The sequence below is a fragment of the Nyctereutes procyonoides genome, unplaced genomic scaffold, assembly GCF_905146905.1.
Source record: "Nyctereutes procyonoides isolate TBG_1078 unplaced genomic scaffold, NYPRO_anot_genome, whole genome shotgun sequence".
Lineage (NCBI taxonomy): Eukaryota > Metazoa > Chordata > Mammalia > Carnivora > Canidae > Nyctereutes > Nyctereutes procyonoides.
The window spans coordinates 22,643,328-22,668,391 of record NW_026575117.1 but is presented as its reverse complement, the minus strand read 5'-3'; the positions used below and the strand labels follow the sequence as shown (position 1 = coordinate 22,668,391).

General features: G+C 46.9%; 1 protein-coding gene across 17 annotated transcripts in view; it reads left to right on the top strand.

Annotated features, from left to right (window-relative positions):
* Window positions 1-25,064, top strand: part of NFASC (neurofascin) — a 181,458-nt gene that overhangs the window by 37,750 nt on the left and 118,644 nt on the right. Inside the window, exon 1 of one of the 17 annotated variants that reach the window (XM_055334119.1) lies at window positions 1,996-2,110. The exons of the other annotated variants lie outside the window; for them this stretch is intronic. The gene's annotated coding sequence lies outside the window, so the exon portion shown is untranslated. Of the gene's footprint in view, window positions 1-1,995; window positions 2,111-25,064 lie in introns of those variants that run through there. 17 annotated transcript variants of the gene reach the window in all.

Here is a 25,064-nt window from a genome sequence, read left to right as displayed (position 1 = left end):
GTTTATCATTTCCCCTAGTGATGGCCCTTTAGATTGTTTCTAACTTTTTACTATTATAAACAATATTCTGATGAACATTTGTGTGAATTACATATTTTAGTTATCCTTGATTATTTACCTAAGATCTACCCTCAGAAGTAGAATTTATGAAACAAAGCATAAACTTTTTAAAAAGATTTTTTAAAACGATTTTTTATTTATTCATGAGAGACACACAGAGAGACAGAGACACAGGCAGAAGGAGAAGCAGGTTCCCTGCAGGGACTCAATCCCAGGACCCCAGGGATCACGACCTGAGCCAAAGGCGGATGCTCAATCACTGAGCTACTCAGGTGCCCCAGCATAAACATTTTTAAAGAAGGTTTTGTTTAGGGCAGCCTGGGTGGCTCAGCAGTTTAGTGCCGCCTTCAGCCCAGAGCCTGATCCTGGAGCCCGGGGATCGAATCCCATGTTGGGCTCCCTGCGTGGAGCCTGCTTCTCCCTCTGCCTGTGTCTCTGCCTCTGTGTGTGTGTGTGTGTGTCTAATAAATAGATCAAACTTAAAATATTTTGCTTACATATTAAAGAGAGCGAGAAAGCATGAGCGGGGGGGGGGGCAGAGGCAGAAGGAGAGAGAATCTCAAGCATACTCCCTGCTGAGCATGGAGCCTGACAGCAGTTCAGTCCCACAATCCCAAGATCATGACCTGAGCTGAAACCAAGAGTCAGATGCTTAACAGACTGAGCCACTCAGGTGCCCCAGGGCATAAACATTTTTAAGACTTTCATTTATTTTTTTTAAAGATTTTATTTATTTATTTATTTATTTATTTATTTATTTATTTATTTATTTATTTATTTATTTATTTATTTGAGACACACAGAGAGAAGCAGAGACAGAGAGGGAGACACAGGTTCCCCACAGGGAGCCCAATGCGAGACTCAATCCTTGGACCCCGGATCATGCCCAGAGCCGAAGGCAAATGCTCAATTACCAAGCCACCCAGGCATCCCATTTTTAAGACTTTTAGATGCATTTTCAGATTTCCCTCCAGAGGAATGTTAGCAGAGTCCACTCTTACCAGCAATATAGGAGGGCTGGGCTGTACACTTTAAGAGGAAGCCTGACCCTCAGAATTTTGGCCATTGCAGGGGGAACAGGTTGGTACAGGATATGGAAGTAGTTGCATGCAAGGCAACGGGACTGGAGATACATAGTCTGGCGAGGACTTAGATGCTAGACAGAAGGCGAGGGTACACTCGTGGCCACAGTCACATGTGTGATGGGCTATTGAGTGGAAGAGAGAGAGGTTTGTCCTGAGGCTTTAGAGGAGAAGTGGGCCAGCGAGCTGTAGTTGACACTGTGAGCCCTCGTCCTTTGTGGGGCTTTGGATTGGGCGGGGAGGGTGTTGAATAAGTGTTACATGACCCGCTGCCATCCTGGCTTGGGTTCGGGGAGGGCATGCGTATGGGGGAGGCCGATACCACCCACAGAACATTACATCTTCTGGTCTTAAGTGGGGGGTCTGCTCCTCCTTCCACCCCTGCCTTGGGGAGCCTGGCCCAGCCTGGTACTTCTCTCCGTCTATTCCTTCAGAGGCTGAGCAGCACAGCCTGGCTTGTGTCATGGGCCACATAACTCTTCCATTATGCATGAGGGAGACCCAGTGGTGAGCGAATGAGCAGGCTGGGGTTGGGGGGTGGGGGGCTGAATGGTTATTAATAAACAAGTGTATTGTGTGGGATTCCATTCACAGCACTTTGAGAGGACGTGGTGGGCTTGAGATAATAAAGCCCTGTTTATGTCACCAAGGGCTGGGGAGGTGGCAAGTGGGAGGTGGCAAGGAACAGGGAAACCAGGAATTATTTTGATTCCACCCGGAGCAGGGCTGCTGTGTTTGCTCTGAGGCCAGCATCCAGGGGGGCAGATCTAGCTGGGATTTTGCTGAGGCTTCTGCACATTGGAATAGCCTGGGTCCTGAGAAATGCCTAGCTTTCCATCCCCATCTGTCCCCTCGGAGGGAGGCTGAGAAGACGCTGGATGAACTGGAGCACAACTCGTTCAGGGGAGAGGTGGAGTGGTCAACTCTACCCAACTCCTGGCCTCCTGTCCCTGCCCCATTCCTTCTGGGTGAGTCCTTCTGCTTTGGCCTTCTAAGATCCAAAGTGGCCTGTGTTAGGATTGTGCCTCATTTACTGAAGATGCTGGAGTTGTGTGTATGTGCAAGGTCTGCAAGAAGCTTCCTAGCCAGTGAGAGGACCGGTTTGGTATTAGGGTGTGAAACATGAAGGAAGCAGGCCAGAAGGGAGAGAAGTGATAAGGAGGGATTAGCTTCAATTTTGGAGGAAGCGCAGCAAGGGACGAGGCTCCCAAGCCCTGGCAAGGCGAGCCTCGTAGGGGAGCTTTGGTCTGAAGGGTGTCTGGGAAACAGAGGCTGAGGAGCATTTGGCAGAGGAGGATCTCAGGCTGTGCACCTGATTGCAAAGCCCGTATTAACTCTGTGACTTATCCCTCTGGGTTAGCCCTCCCGAGCTCCTCCCTGTCTCTCCCTCAGCCCTTGGCTCTGGGCCCCACCATCCCAAAACAGCCCTCTTCGGCTCATCCTGTCCCACTCAGTCCTGGCATCTCTGGATCTCAGGCCAGGAATGCAGAAGCTGCTGGTTGGGAAGAAGTGAGAATAGACCATTTTGCTCTCCGCTGGCTTCTAGGGATGCAGAGCAGGTTTTGATTCAGGGTGTCTTGATTCTCTTTCACTTTGAGTTGAACCAAAACAGGAGGGAAGCCAGGGCGCAGGCAGGCCTGGGTCAACTGGCTCTGTCAGGAGCTAATGGTACTCCCTTTGGCCATGGCGAGTGGCTTTGGCCTGGAGCTCCCCTGCTCCGGGAAACGTTTCCATCTCAAGCCAGCTCTAAGAAGCCGTGTGCTGGTTTGCTTATAAGTTGGGGGTGAGAAGGAGGCCGGTGCAGGGACTGTCTCTCCTGCCTTCCTTGTGGGCACATGGCTCCCTGCGGCAGGGCTTGGACTCAGTGACTTGAACTTTTTGTTCGGATTGAGGATTATGTGACCCTACTTAACCCAGGAAGGTTTGAGGCTGTATTAGAGCCAGAATGGGCTGATTCTAGGTTATTGGAGGCTCAAATCAGAAGGGGCAATCTCCCCAAAGGCAAGCCAGACTTTTCCCCAGGGCAGTGTCAATGTCAATGTCTCGGAGCTATGCAGGCTACCCCCTTACCTGAATGCACAAAGCAAACAATGCAGGTTCCTTGAGTACGCTGCACCCCTGGATGGCCCACCCTGGTCCTAGTCTCAGAGCAGTGGGATGAGGAGGTGGCCCTGCAGAGAACGGTAGCTCTTCCTCAGGCTTTCCACTCCTACAGATGCTGTGGGCACTCATTTCCCTTCCCTTCCCACAGTCAGAAGAGGTGATGACTATTTTTAGAAGCATCTGCATGCTCCTCGGAGCACTGTTTCTATGATTTATGTGTCAGGCTGGGTACTCTTCTACTAACAGAGGGCACCAGAGCTGGCAAAACAACGGGAGGTCAGGAGTAGGGGTGTGTGTGATTAACCCAACTGCAGTCTGCCTGCCTAGGGACCTAGCCTGGAGGAATGACCCAGCATCTTCCACCAACATTTTCGGGGATTCCTACTGACTATTTTATGGTTGTCAGTTGGTGTGGGAGGTTCCTAGAAGGTCCAAGAACAGAGACAAGGGCCTTCCTCACAGAGGCAGGCAGGCTGAGTCGTGCCATGGGCCCTCCCCTCTCAAGAAGACAAGCCCAGCGTGTACCAGGAGGGACAGGCAAGATGGCCTTTCTCAGGGATGGGAAAGCCATCACAACTGTAACTCTAACAGGCAGCTGCTCACTGAGAGTCTATCCTGGGATGGGCTCTTCTCCAAGCACTTGGTGTCTGGTTATCTCCTGTACAGGTGCTGTTCTTTTAGAATGGTGGAAACAGAGAAGATAAGCATGTTGCCTAGGGTCACACCATCTGTGACCAAGCCAGTTGTCCTCCCCAGCCCAAGACCCTGCTCTCTTGAGACTGTACTGGGCTGTCTCCCAGTAGAAGGCAACAGCATGCTTTGTTTTGGAGGTAGGCCATAAGGAGGACTGAGGTCAGATGCAAAGAAGGACTTCTTGACAGTAAGAAGGGCCAGGTGAAATCTTCCTTGGAGATCTTTGGGAAGTATCTAGTGCTTCAGGAGGAGGCCTTCGCATAGGCCGGACTCTGGATTAATGGCCACTTGGAGATCTTATGTCAGTAAGCTGTCCGTGAGAGATGCAGGACCATGCATCAGTTGCACAGCAGCCTCTGAGCATGCCACGGATCCAACTGAGATTTGGGGTCTAGAAAAAAAGGCTGGCATGGGGAGGGGAGTGTCTGCTGAGGGCCCAATAGAGAGAGGAAGCCAGGAGAGGGAAGCCGCCCCAGGGAGCTCTGGAGCAGCCTGGGGGTTAATAGGTTTTTCATTTGAGCCTTCCAGTCAGACGTGCCCAGAAAGAGATCCCTGGCTTTGCTGGGGCTCCATTCCTGGAACCACCCCCTCCCATATGATGCAAGCATCTGTAGTTCATGTGAGCTTAGGGACCACTGCTGGGGGCTGTCCATGCTGAGGTGGGATTGGTGAGCCATTTGGGGAGGATGGTGACTCCTCTAGCCAGGCAGCCCCAGGGCTACCCTCCCCATTTCATGCCCTCGGTCCTCTGATCTATACCATGGCGGCAGCCTCAGAGTAGAATATGCAGGGTGGGAGAATGCTGTCTCTTCTCCCTTGATTTGCTGCAGTGAGGAATGGGTGTAGGCTGCCTGGGTTTCTGGCCAAGTTCTACCCCTAGCTGGCTGACCTCCTGGTTCCCTCAGCTGTCAAGTATGACATTAACAGCACCTGTCTCTTGGGACTTCATGAAGATAGATGAACTAATCCACAACGTCACTTAGCCCAGGAGAAAGAAGGAAGACCCCTCTGTCCAGGGCCGCCACGCAGCCACTTCAGTCTCTCTCCCACACCACCCCACTCTGTCTCCCACTGGGGCCCAGGTCTGTGTTGGGCAGGTGGCCTCACCAAGTGCCAGAAGCTCTATCCTCTGCTTCTCACCTTGGCTCAGGTTAAATAGTCCAGCAGTCTCCTGGCTGCATCCTGCTGCTGCTCCCTTTAGCTGCAGGAGCCAGTGTGAGGCCAGATGCTCAAGGTCCAGGACTTCTGCTCCATGAGCTGCCTGCAGCCCCATTTATTTTGGGTCTATAGAGGTAAGAGTCCACTTCTGGTTTATCCCATGTGTCTGACTTGGCGAGTCTTCCTCATAGCTCAGTGTTACCCACTGTTTGAGGGCCTAGAGTTGAATCAGGACTCTCTTCTGCCCCTTTCTGCCCTGTGACAGGCTCTCCACATTCCAGCTGCTGCACCTCCAACCCACCATCCTGCATCCATTTCCTTCTCCCCACCTTTCTGGCTTTCTGTCCTGACTGCCTCTGCCCCAGGTCCCTCCCTTTCTCTACCAGCACCCTTCTCCTTTGACCAGCCCTGCCTTGTCCCTGGGCTGAACATCGTCCAGTTTATACTTCTCAGGGATCCAAGGACACTTTGCATGCCTAAAGCAAACATCTGTTGACATTTAGAAGTACCAAAGGACCCACATTTTCATTTCTATATGAATGTCACATATTCTCCTTCTGGTATAGGAAGCTTAAAGCTGGGCCCTGTGATAGCCCCACATTGATGATCATTTTTTAAAAGGACAGGTAACTTTCCACTTGGCTCCAGACTAAGCAGGGTCAGAATGAGGGGGTTGAGTAGACAATGGTGACATAATGCTTTCTGGCTGTCCCCAGTCACTGCCCTATCCTTTTGATTCAGTTCTTTCCATAACTTGATGAGTCAAATACCACAGTCCCCATTCTATCTGTAGAAGGGAAACAGGTTAAGTGACTTGCCTAAGGTCACACAGTGATTAAGTGGGAAAATCAGAATTTGAAAGTGGTCCTGTTTTGGGTCTGCAGACACCTCTGGAAGCTGGATTTCTGACTCTGAACAAATCCAAGTGTCCTATTCATGTTCCTTCCTCCTAACCCTACATTCCCTGCTGGTGAATCTCTGAAGGTGAGAGAGGAGACCTCCACCTTGGGCCACTGTCTGTCAGCCTCCAGGGTGGGCCAGCAGTCAGCCTTACTGCTCAACATGTCAGAGAACAGACTATATTTAACTGGAAGAAAGGGAATAAAAAACAGAATGAGGAATCTGGGGATCCCTGGGTGGCGCAGCGGTTTGGCGCCTGCCTTTGGCCCAGGGCGCGATCCTGGAGACCCGGGATCGAATCCCACGTCAGGCTCCCGGTGCATGGAGCCTGCTTCTCCCTCTGCCTGTGTCTCTGCCTCTCTCTCTCTCTGTGACTATCATAAGTAAATAAAAATTAAAAAAAAAAATTAAAAAAAATAAAAATAAAAAGAATGAGGAATCTGGAAGTGCCTGAATAATACAGTATTAGAAAGTGAAAATGCTTCTCCTCCCAGAGTGCCTGGGCAGCTCAGTCAGTCCGCTCTTGATTTCAGCTCAGGTCATGATCTCAGGGTCCTGGGATTGAGCCCTGCATTGGGCTCCCTGCTCAGCGGGTAGCCTGCTTTTCCCTCTCCCTCTGCCACTCTCCCTGCTTCTGTGTTCTCTCTCCCCCCCCCCAAATAAATAGATATTTTAAAAATAAATAAGTAAAGTGCTTCTCCTCCCTAAAAACAGTGTGTGAAGGAACATTCTGCAAAATGTTTGCAGATGGACCAGAGGCCTTAGAGCCAGAAACCTGTACAATCCGTAGGAGTAACTGCTCCCAATCACCAGGCTTGAGCTGTTCTCAGGGCTTTCTCTCTCTCCAGTGCCCCTCAGCTCCCCTGCTGGGGGCTCTTTGTAGGGGAGTGACATGGTAATGGGCCTAAGCACACACCAAGAGCCAATGGTAGGTACCAGCCACCCTACTCCCCGCCCCCCCCCCCCAAATCCCCTACCAAGACAGGATGTGATTAACTAGTTCTGAAGAGCATTTGGAACTCAACTTCCAGCGGCTTGAGGAGAGGTCTGATGGAGTCTTTGTTTGCCTAACTCTGAAATTCTGAGGTTGTGGGAGAGGTGGAGGGAGGAGGGCTCTGCAGGCCCTTTAGATTCAGCCAAGAATCGTCTGGTAAAAATACAGTCATTTGGAATGTATTGTCTTCCTTCTTAAGCCTTTAAGATCTGCCTTCTAAATTACTACTAAAGCACATGAGTCTCTAGTGCTCATAATGTTTTTATCTTTTCACTTTTAAAATCAACTGTATTGGAGTATAATTTACATTCAATAAAATGTACTCATTTTAAAAGTATAGTCAGATGAAATTTGACATCTGTAATCACCACTCCAATCAAGTTATAGAATATTTCATCACCCCTGAAAATGCTCTCATTCTATCTGCAGGCATTCTCCCCCCAGCCCCTGGCCCCAGGCAAGCACAGAGCAACTTTTGGTCACTGTAGATTGATTTGCACATTCTAGATATCTATGTGTGTGCAGTATGGTCTTTGTGTCTGTGCTAGGGTTTGATAAGCTTCAGGGAAGAATAAATTATTTGAGATTCCTGCACGGGCATGGCCCCTGCCGGCATCTCTGCACCCTCTCTGTTCTTCCCGAGCCCTTCAACCTACTCTCACCTGGTGTGTGGACATGGTATTCCTTGAGTCTGTGGCAGGAGAAAGATTCCTTCCTTCCCTTTGCTTTGGCACTAGGTCTAGGGAAATGGTAGGGAGAGGAGGTTTGGGGAAAAGCAAGATGTGAGGAATGACTCTCAACCATGAGAAATGGCTGTGAGGTTCCAGGTGATGGATCCTGCACAATGTGGAGGTGGACAGGCAACTGAGCTGGCTTCTCTCCTGCTGCTGGCTTTGTTACCACTACTGCTGCCATTCTTTGCATTGAGGTGAGTATGAAAGCTCCTATCCTAGAATTCAGCAGTTCTTTTGAATGAATTGAGGGGCATGGAAGGAGAGGAAACAGACTTTAGGTCCAGCCTCTGGGGTGTGTATCCTGCCTGGCAGGGATGTGTTGGAGGACAAGCAGCAGGGAGCTTGGCATATTGGCCATCTTGTGACCAGAGCTGACCGTGCCACAGTCTTCTCTTTGTGCTCAGGTCTGCAGCTTCTCGTCTTCTTGTGCAGGATGGAAAGGCAGCACATGTAAGCACTGATTCTTACATGGTGGCAATGATCCTGAGTGTCAATCTGGACAGAGAAGGACACAGTGCTAAAGATTTGCTGCAATTTGCATACCCTTTCTGGGATCCTGTTGACCTATCTCCACAAGTGGGCATATTTGAAGGATTTTTTTTTTTTTAATTTGAAGGATATTTTAAAGGTGCTTTCATTTCTTGGGGAAAAGGAATACAAACTAAAATCAAGATGCTGTCATTATGGTATTTTTTTTTCTTTTGTTTTATCATCATCATCATCATTATTTCATTGTGGTAAAATATACTGTTGGGGAGGAAGAAATTTTTCTATATCTTTCAAGATTCCTTTAGCTACATTGAGAATTAAGTCAATTAAGTTGACGTGAAATAGAGTAACAAGAGAAAATTCGAGCTTAATTTCATGCATACCGGGAATCTACACAGACATGACAATCCAAAGACATTCAGACAAAATGAGGTATATATGTCATCCTGAATTAGGGAGAAGGGGTAGCATCTGTGACTTCAAAGGAAAGGAATGCAATTCACAGAAGAATGAAAGAGTGTCAGCATTTGGTAAACAAATGTCGGACCACTCAGAAACGGTGGGACCTAGAGGACTTTGATCAGTCAGGCTCTACTAGGTACCTCTCAGCCTACTCTCCCTAGTTTATAGCATAATGTAGTTATTTGTGGTGATAGCTCCCTTTTTGGAGCAGGTCCTCTATCTAAAATTTTTTAGGCGGCTGGTATGTGTAGAAGGCAGAGGTCAAAGTTTTTTCCTGAGTCTTTTGGGTCTTGATTTTTTTTTAGCTTAATAATCTTTTTAAACTGCATGCCGGTATGGTACACCTTGAGGCAGCCTGCCCTTGGCTCTTGCAATACACAACATAAAATTTTAATCATTTTTAATTATACTGTTCATGGTACCAGACACATTTACATTAGGTGCAACCATTACCACCATCCATCTCCAGAACTTTTTATCTTCCCAAACTGAAATTCCATACCCATTAAACATTAACTCCCCATTCCCTCTTCCCCCGGCACCTGGCAACCTTCATTCTACTTTCTGTCTCTATGAATTCCATTATTCTCGGTATTTCATATAAGCAGAATCATGAAGTGTTTGTATGTGACTTATATCACTTAGCATAATGTCTTCCAAATTCATCCCTGTTGTAGCAAATATCAGAATTCCATTCCTTTTTAAAGCTGAATTAACATTTGATTGTATAGGTATACCACATTTTGTTTATCCATTCATCTGCCAGTGGACATCTGAGTTGTTTCTGCCTTTTGGCTGTTGTGAATAATGCTGCTATTATGAACATTTGTATACAAATATCTGTTTGAGCCATTATGGTATTTAAATGCTCAGCAGCCCCTCCTAGCAGCAGTTCCTGCTTAAATTTACTGCTGTCCAAGGCCCAGAGTGATGTGCATTCCTGCTCCTCTAGCCTGGCACCCTGTCTTCTCCAAGTTGGTGCCTGTGGCAAATGGTATGCTTCCAATACTTCAGTCTTTGATAAGTATTGGGACGTAGGAGTTTTGAGTTCCTTTCTCTAGAAGCTTCTTTTTGGTATGTTTTAGCTACTCTTGGCCACCAGCTGACTTTTGGAGTTTGATTCCATTAAACTTCTTAATATCAGAATATAACAGACCATCTTCGGTTCATCAAGGAAAGAAAAGCTAAATTTTATCAATTATCTATTATGTGCTATCAGGAACCTGTGCTATTCGGTATATTCACGTACTACTAACTTCACATCCTTTTATAGGGCTGTCCTGTGAGATAGGGACCCATCCTGAGTTTTAAACGTAATGAGGCTGAGGAGAGGTTCAGGGAAGTTAAGTCACTTGCCCAAGCTCATGGAGGCCAACATTCTATACACTACCTAAATACCTCCCTGGTCTTTCAGATGCAAATGAGCCAGAGAAATTTTCTGGACCTTTTCTTTTACAATGGAAATCCAAGCCTGGAGTTCCCCCCCTATGATTTGAAAAGAATAATCCTTTGGGCTTCCTTGCCCTAGTTTTGGTAAAATATGGAATTAGTAATTAAGGCTTTGCTTTTGTTTTTCTGAATATACAAAAGTAGAGAATAGTATCATGAATCCCCATGTACTCATCACCCAGCTTCAATAATTATGAACTGTTGGTCTGTCTTGTTTCATCAGTCAGGTTCTTCTTTTTGATCCATGGGGTCCTCCCAAGTGATATGGCAGCAGTTGGTGTTTTCTAGAAGAGAGGAGGGGAATAAGCAGATCTGGAAATCGTGGAGCTAAATCTCTTCCCAGCTGGAAGAGTGTTAATTGCCACCGGTTGGAATTCCCTCTGATGGTTCATTATTCAGCTGGTTACTGAACACCATCCAGGAGGCAGGGGAAGGAGGGCAAATCTTTTGAGAGGCCTGGCAGGACCTGGCAGGGTGGTATGCAGAGAGGCTTCCCTTTCTTAGAGCATTTTCTTCCTACTGTTTGATTTTATTGGAATTCTTCTGAGTGGCAAGAGAGAAGGTTATGTGAGGATAACTGTCCCCTTAGGAGAACAATGCTAAGCCAAAGCAGTCTTGAGGTAGAACAAGGACTGGTGGGAAAAAAGCCTATAGCCTATTCCACTAGATTTATTTAACAAACATTTTCACTTTTATTTTGTTATGAATATCCACAGTGGGCCAGGACTGAGCAATGTAGTAGACAGATTCAACTATGACACATTGGTATCTGCTCTCAAAAAGTTTGTGGTCCACAAAAATAATAGCTAAATAACAACTAACATTTGTGTGTGCCAGAGACTGCAGAGTACTTTATGTACGTTGTCTCCTTTATAACCCCTACTCCGCCCCAAACAATCTGCAAGAATTATGTCCATTTTATAAACAAGGAAAGTGGGGCTTCCTGCTGCCCTGTCTGTGCAGAATGAGTGTCAGATGGGGAGGACCAAGGGTCAGGAGAGGGCCCAGGAGACTGGGACCTTCTCTCAGGCTGCAGGAATGTACTTCTGTAAAACCGAGGCAGATGTGCTTTCTCATAGAATTGAGGGCAGCCAAATGGCACATTTTTTCCTTGGGACTTTATTGAGGACCATGGGACTGATTTTTATTTAAAAGATAAGGCAGTTCTTTTGGGAGGAGGAGAGGAGTAAAGACTGGAACTTGAGAAAGAGCACTTTTCTGAGGCTGCAGGAAGGGATGGACTGTTTGGATTTTATTTAAAAGAAGATTTGGGAGGCGCTGGGTGGCTCAGGTCATGATCCCAGGGTCCTGGGATCGAGTCCTGCACCAGGCTCCCTGCTCAGCGGGGAGCATGCTTCTCCATCTCCCTCTACCGCTGCCCCTGCTTGTGTATGCTCTCTCACTCTTACTCTCTCTGTCAAATAAATAAATAAAATCTTTAAAATAAAAAAATAAAAGAAGATTTGGTGTCTTTCAAGCTGGTGAGACTGAAAAGAGATAGTTTTAAGGACAAGGAAGGAGCAATTTCTGATCCAGGCCGATTCTTTCCAGGATCAGGTGGTTTGGGGTTTCTGTGGCAGTTGCAGGAGCAGCTGGTGGTGCCATCCTTGTCCTTCTGGGGTGAGGCCGGCTCCGTGGGCCCAGTTTCTGCATGGAAACCTGCTTTGTGCATTTGAACATATTTTCTGCAATTGTCTCGGCTAATGTGTCTAGCAGGGGGCAGCAAGTCATTTATTTTAAAAGACAACCCATGAACCTCTTTCCACGCACGGTGGGCATCCCCTCATCCCTTGCTGTGTGTAAGTCATAACTTGCAAGGTTAAGGTAAATTTAGAAGGCTCACTCCCCCTTTCCCCAAAAGGATGTGAAACGTTGAAATGAGAGTCCCAACGGCATGGCTCTCCTTTAGGAAACCGAAAGAAAAGGAAAGTGTTTATTATATTAGCATTCTGATTTTTAAATTTTAATTAAAAAAATAAAGAGGTTTTTCTACCAGGAGATGAGGTGTGGGGTGCCATCTGGATCAGAAGCAGGAAGAAGAAACAGCTCAAGGTTCTTTCCAACTATGTCATTCTCTTGTTGTTTCCCATTCTGGGCTCCCAGATAATTTAAAAGCAGGATTGCATACAGGATTAGCTTCATATAGAAACCTAGAGAAAATCCTGCCTTCAAATCAATGCATTGCCTCCATTTGAACCTTGCTGACAGAGAGAGGAAACATGAAAGTGGATGAGGACACCTCTTTCAGAAACGGAGGGTGTCCCAAACTGGCTAGACAAAATGCATGTGGCCTTTCAGAACAAGCCAGAGTCCGGGCAGGCTGCCTGCTCTCCTGGGACTACAACTCAGAGATGACGGTTGCTATGGATACGGGCAACTGGGGCTCCCCTGAGGCAGCAGGGAGTTGAAGGCATGAAGCTGTTTGTTGCAGTGATGTGAAGGCTGGTGTCTGTACTTTCCTCACTGTGGAGCCACACTGTGAGGGACAGAAGACCAGCCTGGCCTAAGTGATGCTTGGGCCTGGAGGACCCCAGGTGGCCCACCCTGGGGTGCCTGTGTATGTGAGATGGGTCACACCACCAGTGCAGAGTCACTAGGCTTTAGGTGACACATGGAGGACCTGTCCCATCAGTGCTGGATGCACAGTTCTCTCCTCTTTTCTCCTAATTTTGGAGGCCGGCAGTGCTAATTGCTCCCCAGACCCAGGAGTGCATTTCTGGATTGGAGGTGCTACCCAGTGAAGCTTTACTGTGAGTGGGGCTCCATCCTGGAAGCTGCAGGAAGGGTGTTAAAAGGTAGGGGGAACATAGTTTGTGCCACCAGGGCACCCCTGGTGTGAGGGGAGAGACACAGCCCCTGCCATCCATGAGCGCCCAGTCTGATACAGACAGCCAGAGGTACATCAAGGACCCGGGGTGATGGACAGAGACAGGATAGAAAAAGCCCATCACTTCACACTTCCCATGAAGTCAGACACATCCGTGGTGTACCTCTAGGCTCAGCATTGCTGCTCTTTCCCTAAGCTCCCTCCACTCCTGCCATGCCAGGGCCTGGGCTCTTCCATTTGGTTTCTTCAGATGGTACAGTGGGGCCCTTCCTTGCTGTTCCCTTGGCTTGGGGCTGTTTTCTCCATCACCTCCCAGCTCCCTCACTATTTCACCATATTTATTCAGACCTCTGTTTTGGTATCATTTCCTGACCACCCTGTGGCAAGCAGCCCTTCCTGGCTTCCCAAACCTCTCTCTTAGCCACTTTGCCTGCTTTATTTTTCTCCATGGCACTTGTACTATTTACTAGTCTACTGTTTGATCATCTGCCTCCCCATTGGACAGTCAGCTCCTCCAGTGCTGGGACAATGCCTTGCTTACCACCGAGTCCCATTGCTAAGAGGATCACCTGGCACCTGGGAGGTGCTCAATAAATATTGGATGAGTGAGTGACAAACTGTGTAGCTCATGGTTCACAATGCTTTAATATTAGTCCACCAGTTGTAAAGATAAAACTTCTCACTTGCAATTCTAATTTGTGACTGAAGGACATTTTTCTTAAAATTAGGTTTTGGTTTCCTGAGACGGTATCTGTCACACAAGGGTATACAGACTTGGGGAGGTTCTTAGATATGATCATGGCAGTTTGGGGATTTGTGTTACCTTTGGAAGATGGGTCTGTGTATTAGTCAAGTTTGGAGGACCCATATGTAGTTATTGGAAATCTGGTACATAAAACTTTTGAGGTAGGGTGCGTTGGAGGTGGCCTCAGAACTTTCTGGAGAGCAGATCTTGAGCAGCAAGTAGAAAGAAAGGGGAAGGTCTTTTGACAAGACAGAAAGCCATTGGATGACTTGCTATCAAGGTCTGGTTTGTAATGTAAGGGGCCATATGGAGCAAGCCCCCATGGGCCATCAGGTCCCAGCATACCTACTTGGCTAAAGTGGAGTCTGAACTTAGATAGAGCAAGGTGAAGCAGTTAAGTTGAGAGCATTTCCTGCTCTGGAAACCTGCATTTGAGTGACAGCTATGCAGGGCTGGGACTGCTCTGGAGCAGTGACCCATAAACTCTGCTCTCTGGCTCACTCCCCATCACTTATGTCTCACTGTGGTCTTGTTGGCATGACGGCCCCCTCAGGGGGGGCACCGGCCCACCTGCCATAGCCTGTGCAGCTGGGGCGTGGAATGTGTGCAGGAGTCAGCTGGCAGGTGGAAGATGACCCAGCCCTCAGAGGATGGTCCCCAGCTCACCAGCTTGCAGTCTTTTGTCTAACTGGGAATCAACCAGGCCAGAGGTCAGCGTTTTCCTTGGAAGACTATCAGAGCCTGCCTATGGTTGACGGGGTAGCAGGGTCAAGTTTCCAGGAAGTGGGCCAGGACAAAGCTCTATCTCCCGAATCAGCTCTCCACTGTCTGCAACCTGGCAGGTGCCAGCAGCATGCGATTGGCAAGTTGGCCTCCGGTCACTGAGCTGTAGACCCGGGCCACTGGGAGGCCCTTTACAAACCACACAGTGACCTCTCTATTATAGGGATGAGGTGCCCAGAGTTACTGCAGAGCTGGGACCCAGACCCACTCATTGCTCTTTCTGCCACCTCCTGTTTGGAATGGGGGCCCAAGTGAGCAGTGAGATAGGTGCCACAATGCTGTGCACCTCAGTTCCTGCACTTCTCTCAGCAGTATTAAGGTCTGCTTTGGGAGATTAAAAGTATGCCGCTCTCTGCATACTTTGGCAGTTGTCCTTGGACACAAGGCTGTGATGTGGCTTCCTCACCCTGCTGGGGGTGGCAGGAGGCACACACTTAAGCGCTGTGCCTGAGGGACTTTCAGCCTGGGGATGAAGTGTGTGTAGTGAGCAGCCCTGAAATGGAAGGGAGGGCCCCATGCCTGGCGGGGCCCTACCCTTCTCTGTCGGCTGGCTTCCTTTCCACCTGCCCTAATGCTTCCATGGTGGTGGTTCCTGAAATCACCTCGGGGTTTTGAGGTCCCTTCCTCCTGCCCCCTCCCCGCCCTGGAGGGTGGGATCATCCAGAGGCCAGCAGAAGGGGCTGGGGCAGGGAATGGGGCCTGACCTAGAGGATAAACTGAAGGCCTGTTCTAACACCTCCATTTGGGATCTTGAGCTTGGGAGTGAGTCTGAGTATTAAGGGCTCTGGTTTTGGAGCCTGGGAGACTGAGATTTGCACCCAAACCCCTCTCCCTGACCTTGAGCAGCTACTTAACCTTTCTGAGTCTCGATTTCCTCATCTAAAAAGTAGAGTTATTTTTTTTTTAAGATTTTATTTATTTATTCATGAGACACACATGCAGGGAGCCTGATGTGGGACTTGATCCCAGAACTTCAGGATCACACTCTGGGCCGAAGGCAGGCGTTAAACCGTTGAGCCACCCAGGAATCCCTAAAAAGTAGAGTTAAAAGCACCTTGCACACAGCACTGTGATGAGGACTCTCTGAGATAATACATATATCAATAGAGCACTCATCCGAATGCCCAGCCCCTAGTAGACATACGTGATAACATAACTTCGTGTTGTCATCATCACCATGTGACAGCTCAGTACCTACACTGTGCCTGCTCAACACTGTGCTGGATGTTATAGAAGATAAAGGGAATTTCTGTACCAGCCATTGGGCATTGGTCTGAGGACAGAGAATGACATATAAAAGAGAAGACATACACAAAAAGATAAAATGGGGGGATTTCAACTAAAATGGTATTGGCAAGGAATCCATAAGGAAAGAAGGCAACTTGAGCATGGGACTAAGAAAATGCTTGATATATATTCAAAATAATATTCTACTTTTAGTATCTCTCCCCACCTTCCTCTCCCTAAGTGAACACTTGAGAATAACACTGTGAGGTTCAAGGAGGAAGTCCTTAGCCCGGTGGCCAGTAGCGCAGGGAATAAAACCCTCCATCTCCACATTTGCCTTGTCCTCCTGGGGGCAGAGACCACCAGGAGCCTCCTTCTCAAAGACCAGAGTGTCTGCATGGCCCAATGAAGGAAGAATCTTCCACCTTCTTTGCTCTCGCTGGACTCCGTGGGAAGCTAGAAATATTTTTCAACCCACCGAAGGAGAAAGAACTGACCAGGGCTGGTGCCAAAATATTCAGTAAATTCAAAAAGAGTCTTTTGTTCTATGAAGAAAGCGGCTGGCCTGGAGCCTCCTCTTCTGATTTGACATCACAGCCTGGTGGGTGGGGCCTTCCATTCTTGTCCAGCCCCCACCCCCAGGTTGAAAGGCAGCTAGCCTACTCAGGATTCTTTAGGAAAGCTCATTTGTGAGTCCACCTGTTTGTTTGACAGCCTGAGACAGATCTTTGGGCCCCTCTGGCCTTAGTTGCTTCACCTGTGAAATGGCCATGCTGGTTCCTCTCCCTCTGGTGGACCAGTTCTGACCTGGTGGTCTCTTGCTCCACCTGCAGCTCTCGGGTCTGGGCTTGCATAATGTGTCGCCCCTTTTCCAGATGGGCACTCCCCGTTGTCGAATATACAGTTCTGCCGTTATCCGAAACACATTTGAGTTCTGCTTTGGAATTTGCCTTTGAGCTTGGGCACATTCTTTCAATATTCTCAGTGACAAACAGTCTTCTTCCTTTTAGAGAGAAGTTGATTTCCTAATGGGGGCAGTAAGTCGTGTCGTATATATGTGTCATGAGAATAAGGATATGATCAGACTGAATGAAGATGCTTTTAGTTCCAAACAAATGAGGCTGATTTTTGTTCTGCTTTAAACCGACTCAGAAGTCAGTTCCAAGTAAAATTTTAAGAACGTTTCGAGCAAGAAATGCAGCCTGAGAACACAGGTGGTAGACTCTTGCAATTTTAAGGACAGCACTCATTTGGATACATTAGTTCTGATTTTAAGAAAATGAATTTGCTGCTTTATGTTTCCGCCTCATGTTTTAAAAAAGTGACTGTCCTCTTCGTTCCTGTTCATTTCCTAATGCATTTGTTTTATGTTTGGGTGTTTGTGCTTTTTATTTTCTTGACAGTGTGGCTTGCCCTGATTGTTATTAGTTATAAAAACATAAAAAGTCCTGTCTCAGTGGTTCTCAGCCCTATCTCAGCTCGTTGAAACCCAGACTTCTGGGCTCATGCATACTTTCTGATTTAGGAAGTCTAGGAAGGCTTTGTAATTTGCATTTTTAATATATTCCTAGGTTATGCTGCTGCCCCAGGACCATATTTTGAGAACCGTTGGCCTAACTGGAAGGGGTTTCGGTGATTAAAGCCAACCCCCTTATTGTACAGACTGGTAAACTGAGGTACAGGGGGAAGTGCCTCCCTTGCTAAATGGTCTATAACTAGTTTAGTGATAACACTGGCAGTAGAATCCAGGCATCCTATATGCCCCAAGCTCATGCTTCTTGGTTAGAGACTACTTAACAGGACCACCGGTTTGGGGGATTTTTGCAAAACCTTCTTAATTTCAAATAATCTGGCCTGTTATCCCCTTTAGTATGACCAAACCATGATTTTCATCTCACTAGAGAAATAGCTCTTTTTAATTTGCTCTTTTTATCATGATAACATATCTGCGACCTAAAATTTACCTTTCTCGCCATTTTTCAGCATGCGGTTAATTCTGTAGCATGAAGCACATGGACACTGTGGTGCAGCCATCAACACCATCCATCTCCAGAACTCTCTCATCTTCCCCAGCTGAAGCTCTGTGCTGGTTGCCACCGCCCCCAATCCCCCGTGACCCCCATGCTACTTCCTATCTCTGGAAGTAACCACTCCAGACACCTCATCTAAGTGGACTCAGGCAGTACTGGTCCTTTGATAACTAACTCATTTCACTGAGCATAATAAGGCCTTCCAGTTTCATCCACGTTGCACCACGAATCAGAATCTCTTTCCTTTTTAAACAATAATATTCTGTTGTAGGAATATACTACACTTTGCTTATCCATTCATCTGTTGATGGGCACTTGGGCAATCTCCACATTTTGGTTATCGTGAATAATACTGCTGTGAACATGAGTGTGTAAATATCTATTTGAGTTCCTACCTTCAGTTCTTTTGGGTATATGCCCAGAAGTGGAATTGCTGGGTCAAATAGCAATTCCGTGTTTAATTTCTTTTTTTCTTTTTTGAATATTTTATTTATTTACTTGAGAGAGAGCAAGTGCAAGAGAGAGAGAGACAGAGACAGAGACAGAGACAGAGGCAGAGAGACAGAGAGAAGAGTAAGCGCACAGAGGGAGAAGGGGAAGCAGACTCCCCACTGAGCAAAAAAAGCATAATGCGGGGCTTGATCCCAGGACCAAGAGATCATGGCCTGAGCCAAAAGCAGACACTTAACTGAGCCACCTAGGTGCCCACCCCCCTTTTCTTTAAGGTTTATTTATTTATTAGAGAGAGAGAGCTCTTGAGCACAGGGAGGGGCAAAGGAAGAGGGAGAGAGAATCTCACTGAGCATGGCACTTGATCTCACAACCCGAGATCATGACCTGAGCTGAAACTCAGAATGAGACACTTAACTGACTGAACCACCCAGGAGCCCCTGGGTTTGATTTTCTGGGGAAACTGCTTTGCTTTTGATTCCAGAAGCTTAAGAATCTGCCAGAAACAAATTTGTGGATAACAGAGTCTGAAGAGTCCCTGGCTCTTACCCCTCTGGTTGCCCATTTTGGGAGGTGAGTCGGCTGCCCTGAGGCCTTGTGATAGAGTGACCCTGTTCTTCCCAGTTTACTACCAGCAGCTATATAGATAGTCTTCCAGGTTTTCTCTCTTCTCCTTGACTCTGCTTTGACTGTGCTGTCACCAGTCTCCACTCATTTTGTCTTTGGGCTTTTATGTGTTTCCATTCCTGTCCATCAAATCTCAGTAGTCCCAGAATGCTCCCACTGCATTGCAGGATGAAGTCTGGAATGAATGGGGTGAATCCCATCACACTGCACCTTCCATTCTCTGGGTGGAATATGACTGTCCTTCCAGGAAGGCAGCATGCCAGGGGCTGGGTGGGAGGACCTCAAATATAGGGAAGAGTAAGAAATACTTACAGCATTAATGAATGAATGGGACAAAAAGACAGCCTAGAATGCTGTCAGGCAGGGTTCTCGGGCTGAGCATTTTGCAAGAAATAGCCAACTACTTGGCTTGGCTTTTGCCACCACCCGGCAGTCTCTGGGGCCGCACCACCTCCAGGAAGCCTTGTGCTGCCCTGGGAATAGAGAGGGCAGTTGCTAAGTCTGGTGTCTTCTGCTTCTGAATGGGTGCCAGCCTGAGGGTTGGAGCAGAGTCTTCCTTGGGATCACCCTCATGTGGGGGCATCTAGAGCAGTGACTTCTGGAATTAACAGAGCACTGTGGGGTGAAGAAGAAGGAAGAACAGGCTCTAGACTTGTCAACTTGATTCCAGCCCAAGACCGCAAAGTCCCAAATATCTTTTCAGCGGATTCAAGAGAATATTGTGAAACTTCAAAACCAAAATGACTGTACTTTTAAGTTTAAGGAAAATCGAGACTACCTAGCATTCTCTTTCTGGCTGATTTGCAAAATTATTCAACCAATGGAGCAATAGCAAGCAAGTGTGGAATTCCTTAAACTGAGTCAATATCACTTTTTCACCCTTCCCAGGGTCACTTAACAGAGTGGCTAGGTCACCTAAAATTTTTTAAAAAGCAACAAGATGCCTATTATTGATGTCATCATAAATTACTCTTTTGGTCTAGTCCTCATGCCCATTAACCAAATTAACAGAGGGAAAAAGTGAAGCAGATGTGCTAGTTAATCCACGGAATCCTTGTTGGCTAAGAATAGCACCCTTTTTATTGATTTTGTATCAGCAGATGATATTGCCTGTATCAATAGAGGCAATATAGAGGGTGCTCTGGCTGTCAGTAAAGTTCACTTTTACTGACATGTCTCTACACATTGGTAAATGGCTTGTCAGATTCAGGACTTCTTGTTTCCCTTCCTTCAGGCCATCTTCTTGGAAGGAGGTAGTCCAGACCCCACCCCCTCACCCCCAAGTGTGTTTTATCCTTGTGTCCTTCCCTCTAGTTGGAATGGAGGCTTCTAAGAGTTCCCAGACCCCAGGAACAATCAGGAAATGTGAATGTCCTGAGTGGTAGTTGGTGATATCTGTCCGGCTGCTGGGAGCCGTCATCAGGTCTTCAGAGGACAAATTTGTAGAATCCATTAACATCAATGCTTGCTGCTAATGGACTAGACCCCACCTAATCTCAGCATCTTGCTGCTTGCTACTTTAAAAGGGCAATTCCCCTCTGGGAGCTGACTCCCCTTTCCTGCTGCTCTATGTGTAAAAATGAGAGGTTGTTTATTTGCTTGAGGCTGTAACAGTCTTCAAATGAGACCAGCAGTCTTTATGGGCCTCCCCAGTCTCTGAGAGCTGTCTCCCTACATCTGCTTAAGGTGAGGCAGAGCACACCAGCAGATGTGGCTGACTTGCCAGGTATTAGAGCTCTGGGAAGAGTTATTCAGGGCCTTAAATCCCCTGAGATGAAGGCCATACGATGCTTCCTTGGTATCATCCATCTCTTCTAATATCCATTCTTTCAGGTAGCATTTGCTGAGTGTTCAGGTACTTGTGCTAGGAGCAGCCCAGCAGCCAGACCCAGCATGTGCCATCTCAGAGCCTCTAGTATGCTGGAGGAAACCAAACTGCTCATGGCAGGAAAATGTAGGCAGCAATACAGGGCAGGCCTTGGGCCAACAACCCGTCGTGGTCTATAACAAATAAAGAGCACGTGAAACTTAAGCTCTTGCTCCTAAACAAGGCATGAAGTAATACTAGGAGTGGGGGAGAAGTGAAGTGTTTCAAGTATCTTAAGTAAAAAGTACTTGAGAGAAATGGTGTCTGTATCTTTCAAAAGTGGGGACCCTTTTCCAAGAGGTGATTTTAGGGGGAGTGACAGTGGATGCATTTCCTGGTGGTTGCCCAGTGGGCTGGTACCATGGTAGAGGGCAAGGCTTTCTTGAGCAACCATAGTGGGATGGGCAGAGAAGGTATTACCTCAGCTGAGAGCCAAAGAAATTCAGGTCTCCGTTGAGGCAGTTGGACATAAGGTGCCTTGAGTCATATTTGAGGGTAGAATGTAAAGAAAGATCTCCTCCCAGACAGGATCCTTAATAACTTAGCATCTGGGCCTGGAGCCCCTAGGACACAGAGCCTAAGGTAAGGGCTTTTGTGCTACAGCTTAGGGAGCACAATCTCAGAGAACAAAAGCGAAGGAAAAGGTGAGGGATACAGGGAAAGAGGGTGAGGATGTGAGAATGCCTTATTGCTCTGGTCATCTCTTGGTATCAAGGCTAACCAGTGGCTCAGACTTTCAGAATTATAACACTGATTGCTCCTTAGGACAGTCAATCAGGAGAGGGAAGGCTACCCTTTACCAATGGTGAAGAGCTCATCCCACTGGGCATCCATTCCCCTGCCTCTCTGGGTGGCATGTGGCTGGGCTCCCTCAGTTGCCTTGCATTTTCTCAAGCCCCAGTGCCTATAGGAAGCCCAAGGAGTGGAAGCAAGAGGTACAGGAAATAGGAACTCATCTAGCCACTGCTGGTAATGCCCACATGAAGTGGGTAGCTCTCACAGCTGGTCACTACAGTAGGGTCCAGGATTAGAAGATAAAGCCAAAGGCCCTGGGGACAGATGTGGCTGAAAGGCACTTGACCACATACCTGCACACAATGGACAGGTGGCAAGAGAGATTTTCTTTCAGTATTGGCATGGCAACAAAAGTGTGGGGTGTAGAGTGGGGTGGAGGTTGGGGGAGTGGGGCAGGGGTAGCCCAAGAAGCATTATTGATTTTCCCAAGGAAGATGGAAATGAAGAGGAAGATGCCCAGGTAAGCAGTAACAGCTGCCACTCAGTCTGCTGCAGCCAGATCTCTAGTCAGACTAACCTAGTCCACAGGGAAACCACTTTCTTCTCCATTCCTGGCCTCCTTGTGCCTAACCCAGCCCAGGGACAAAGATTCTGGGTGCCTCTCTGTTAATACTGAGCACCAGCATGTGCCTTGTATTGGTGTAGGCATGTCATGCTGGGTTTTTTAATTTGAGTTTGTCAGTGAGCCCCATAGTAAGCAATATATGAGCATAAGAAGGCAGCTCAGGGTTGGTAAAAATTGAAATGTTTTGAAAAAAAGTGAGTTCTCTGCCACCTACTACACCTAGAGAGGTTGCTTTTGCTAGGCTGCCTTCATCTTTCTTTACCCTCTTGAAGAGTTAACCCCTTCTATTCTTGAACTCTTAAGACTTAGTTCTTCAGTAGAAGTAGCAGCACTGCCTACAATTGTGTCTGTTACCTACTGCTGCATAACAGGTGACCCCCAGACTTAAAACAACAACCATACCATTCATTCACAATTCTGTGGGTCAGCAATTTCAGCAGGACTCAGTTGAGATGTTCTTCTGATGGTCATGCCTGGAGTCACTCATGTGTCTACAGTCACCTGGTGGCCCAAATGGGGAGGATGATCTAAGGTAGACTCACATGGCTGGCATGTGCCTCTGTTAGCTGATTGATCTGGGGCTATGCTATTCAAGATGGTAGCAATTAGATGCATGAGGCCATTGAGCACCTGGAATGTGGCTGGCCTGATCTGAATGCGCTGTAAATGTAAACTACATACACAGTGGATTTTGGAGAGTTCATAACTGTCTACTATAAGACATCTTATTTAACATTTTTATATATTCAGTACATGTTGAAATGATATTTTGGATATTGAGTTAATAAAGTATATTAAAATTAATGTTACCTGTTTCTGTTAGAGTGGTTTTTAGTTTTTTTAATACAACTTAGAAAATTAAAAATTATGTATGTGGCTTGTGCTGTTATATTTCTGTTGGACTGCGTTACATATGAAGTAAATGTATAGTTGCATGACATGTGGATCTAGGATATACGTTTCCCGGGTTACACATGTAACTGATAAAACAGATATATGTTTCAGCCTTTCACCACTTGCCCATATATTTCACTTTTGGTGGAAGAAGGATCCAGAATCACTTACACTTGGGGAGCCTGGGCTAGGATGCAGAGCCTTGTTTTGCAACACCTCTGCTTTGTGAAGAAGGGAAACAAAATCCCAGAGAGAGAAATGACTTGGTAAGGACTAGAATCCAGGATTCCTGCCATCCAGGCCTGTCTAGGCTGCCTATGCCCTTCAATGACACTTGTTGAATCCCCAGCCTTCTCCATGGATCATCTGCTTCTCCAGCTTAGGTACTTGCCTCTTTCTAGTCAACCCAGAACCCTTCCCTAACCTGATTACATGTCATGCCTTTATGCCACAGGCAGCCTTGGAATTTTATATTCAATCCCAAGCACCAGAAGATGTAGTAGCTCAGAGTCCTGCAATTTGACATTCTGCTGTAATCAGCTGTTGTTCACTCACCTGACCTACGCAGGTGGAACAAGACTGAGAGCAGGGTCCCCAAGTCAACCTGGAACCCAGAATGAAAAGTAGAGACTATGGTTACTGTCTATTACTGAGCTGGGTGGGCTACAGCACATCCACCTGGCCTTTTGACCCAAATGCCCTGAGGTCCTTAAGGGAGTCCATAGCTTCTGTGGGTACAGCAAAGCAGAACTCTGCCACACACTTTGCAGAAACTCAAACACAAATATGGTTAGGCAGCAGGAAAATAATTATGTGTTCTAGTGGTCTGGTTGAGACTTGAACTAAAAGCACAGCAGGAAGCATGAATAGGAAGGGACAGAGTAATTAGATACGTAGGAGCTAAAATGGATAGGAATTGGGTATGGGAGGTTGGAGAGAGAGAATTCTGGTTCTCAAGCCTAGCTGGTTCATCAACCTACTGGATGATGATGTCCTTCACTGATAATGCCTCTATGAGAAAAAGAAGGAGGTTTGATAGAGAAGATCATAGGTCTGGTTTAATTATGTCGTTTTAAGGTACCTGTGGGAGATCCCAGTGGAGAAGATCAGTAAATAACTAGAAACACAGATCTAATTGCAGGAGCAAAGGAAAGACATCAGAAATGGTTATTGAGTAGCATCAGGTGATTGCAACTATTGGTGGAGATAAGCTTCTTCAGGGTGGATGTGGAGACTAAGAAGACAACATGACTGAGAGTGAGACCCTGGGAAATAGGCATGTTTCCAGTGCAGGGAAATAAAATAGGACCTTTGAAGAAGACCAAGAAGTGATCTAGCACTGGGGCCTGGGACTTCATCTATAATTGCTCACAGAAAGGAGAAAGAGATTCCTGGAATGTAGTGAGCCATGTGTTGTTTGTCTTTTTATTCCCCAAAGGGCTTTTAGAAGACACACAATTAATGTTCGCTAAACTGAATTAGGTTGCATCATAGTGCACTGCACTGATGTGAGCTGAATTGAGTTTACGATTTCCTGAGTTGCTCTAGTAGTTTAGGCTTTTCCCCTGCTCTGTCCAGATCCTCCCTCTTTCCTTTCTCTCGTTCACTAAATCCAAGACACAGCAAGAAATTTGTTGCCCAACTAAACATTACGGGTCTTGGAAAGAGCTACAGATTATTTTACCATTACCATTTGCCTACTTTGAGGTGATTGTGAGCACAATACCCAGGTAACAGAGGCTTAAATAAAAGGACATGGAACCACCTCCCCTAATAAACAGTCTGAAATGTTGGTGGGGCAAGACTTTGGTTGTAAAGGACCTGTTCTGTTTTTTTTTTTTGTTTTTTTTTTTTAAATCTTTCCACTTTGGTATCTTTACTTTGTCAGCTCTCAGTTCCTACATTTGTCACTTCATGGTTTTGAGACAGCTCCATATTCCAAGCATCAGGTCCTAAAATAGTCAAGTTCTTGGTCGGAATAAAATGCCAGGCCTCTGCTGTATCTTTGATGGAGATAAAAATCTTCATCAGAAATTTCCCCAGCTAACTTCCTGTTATGCCTCATCAGCCAAGTTTGCCATATGTCCATCCCCAAGCCAACTACTAGCAAAGGGGAATGGTATCACCATG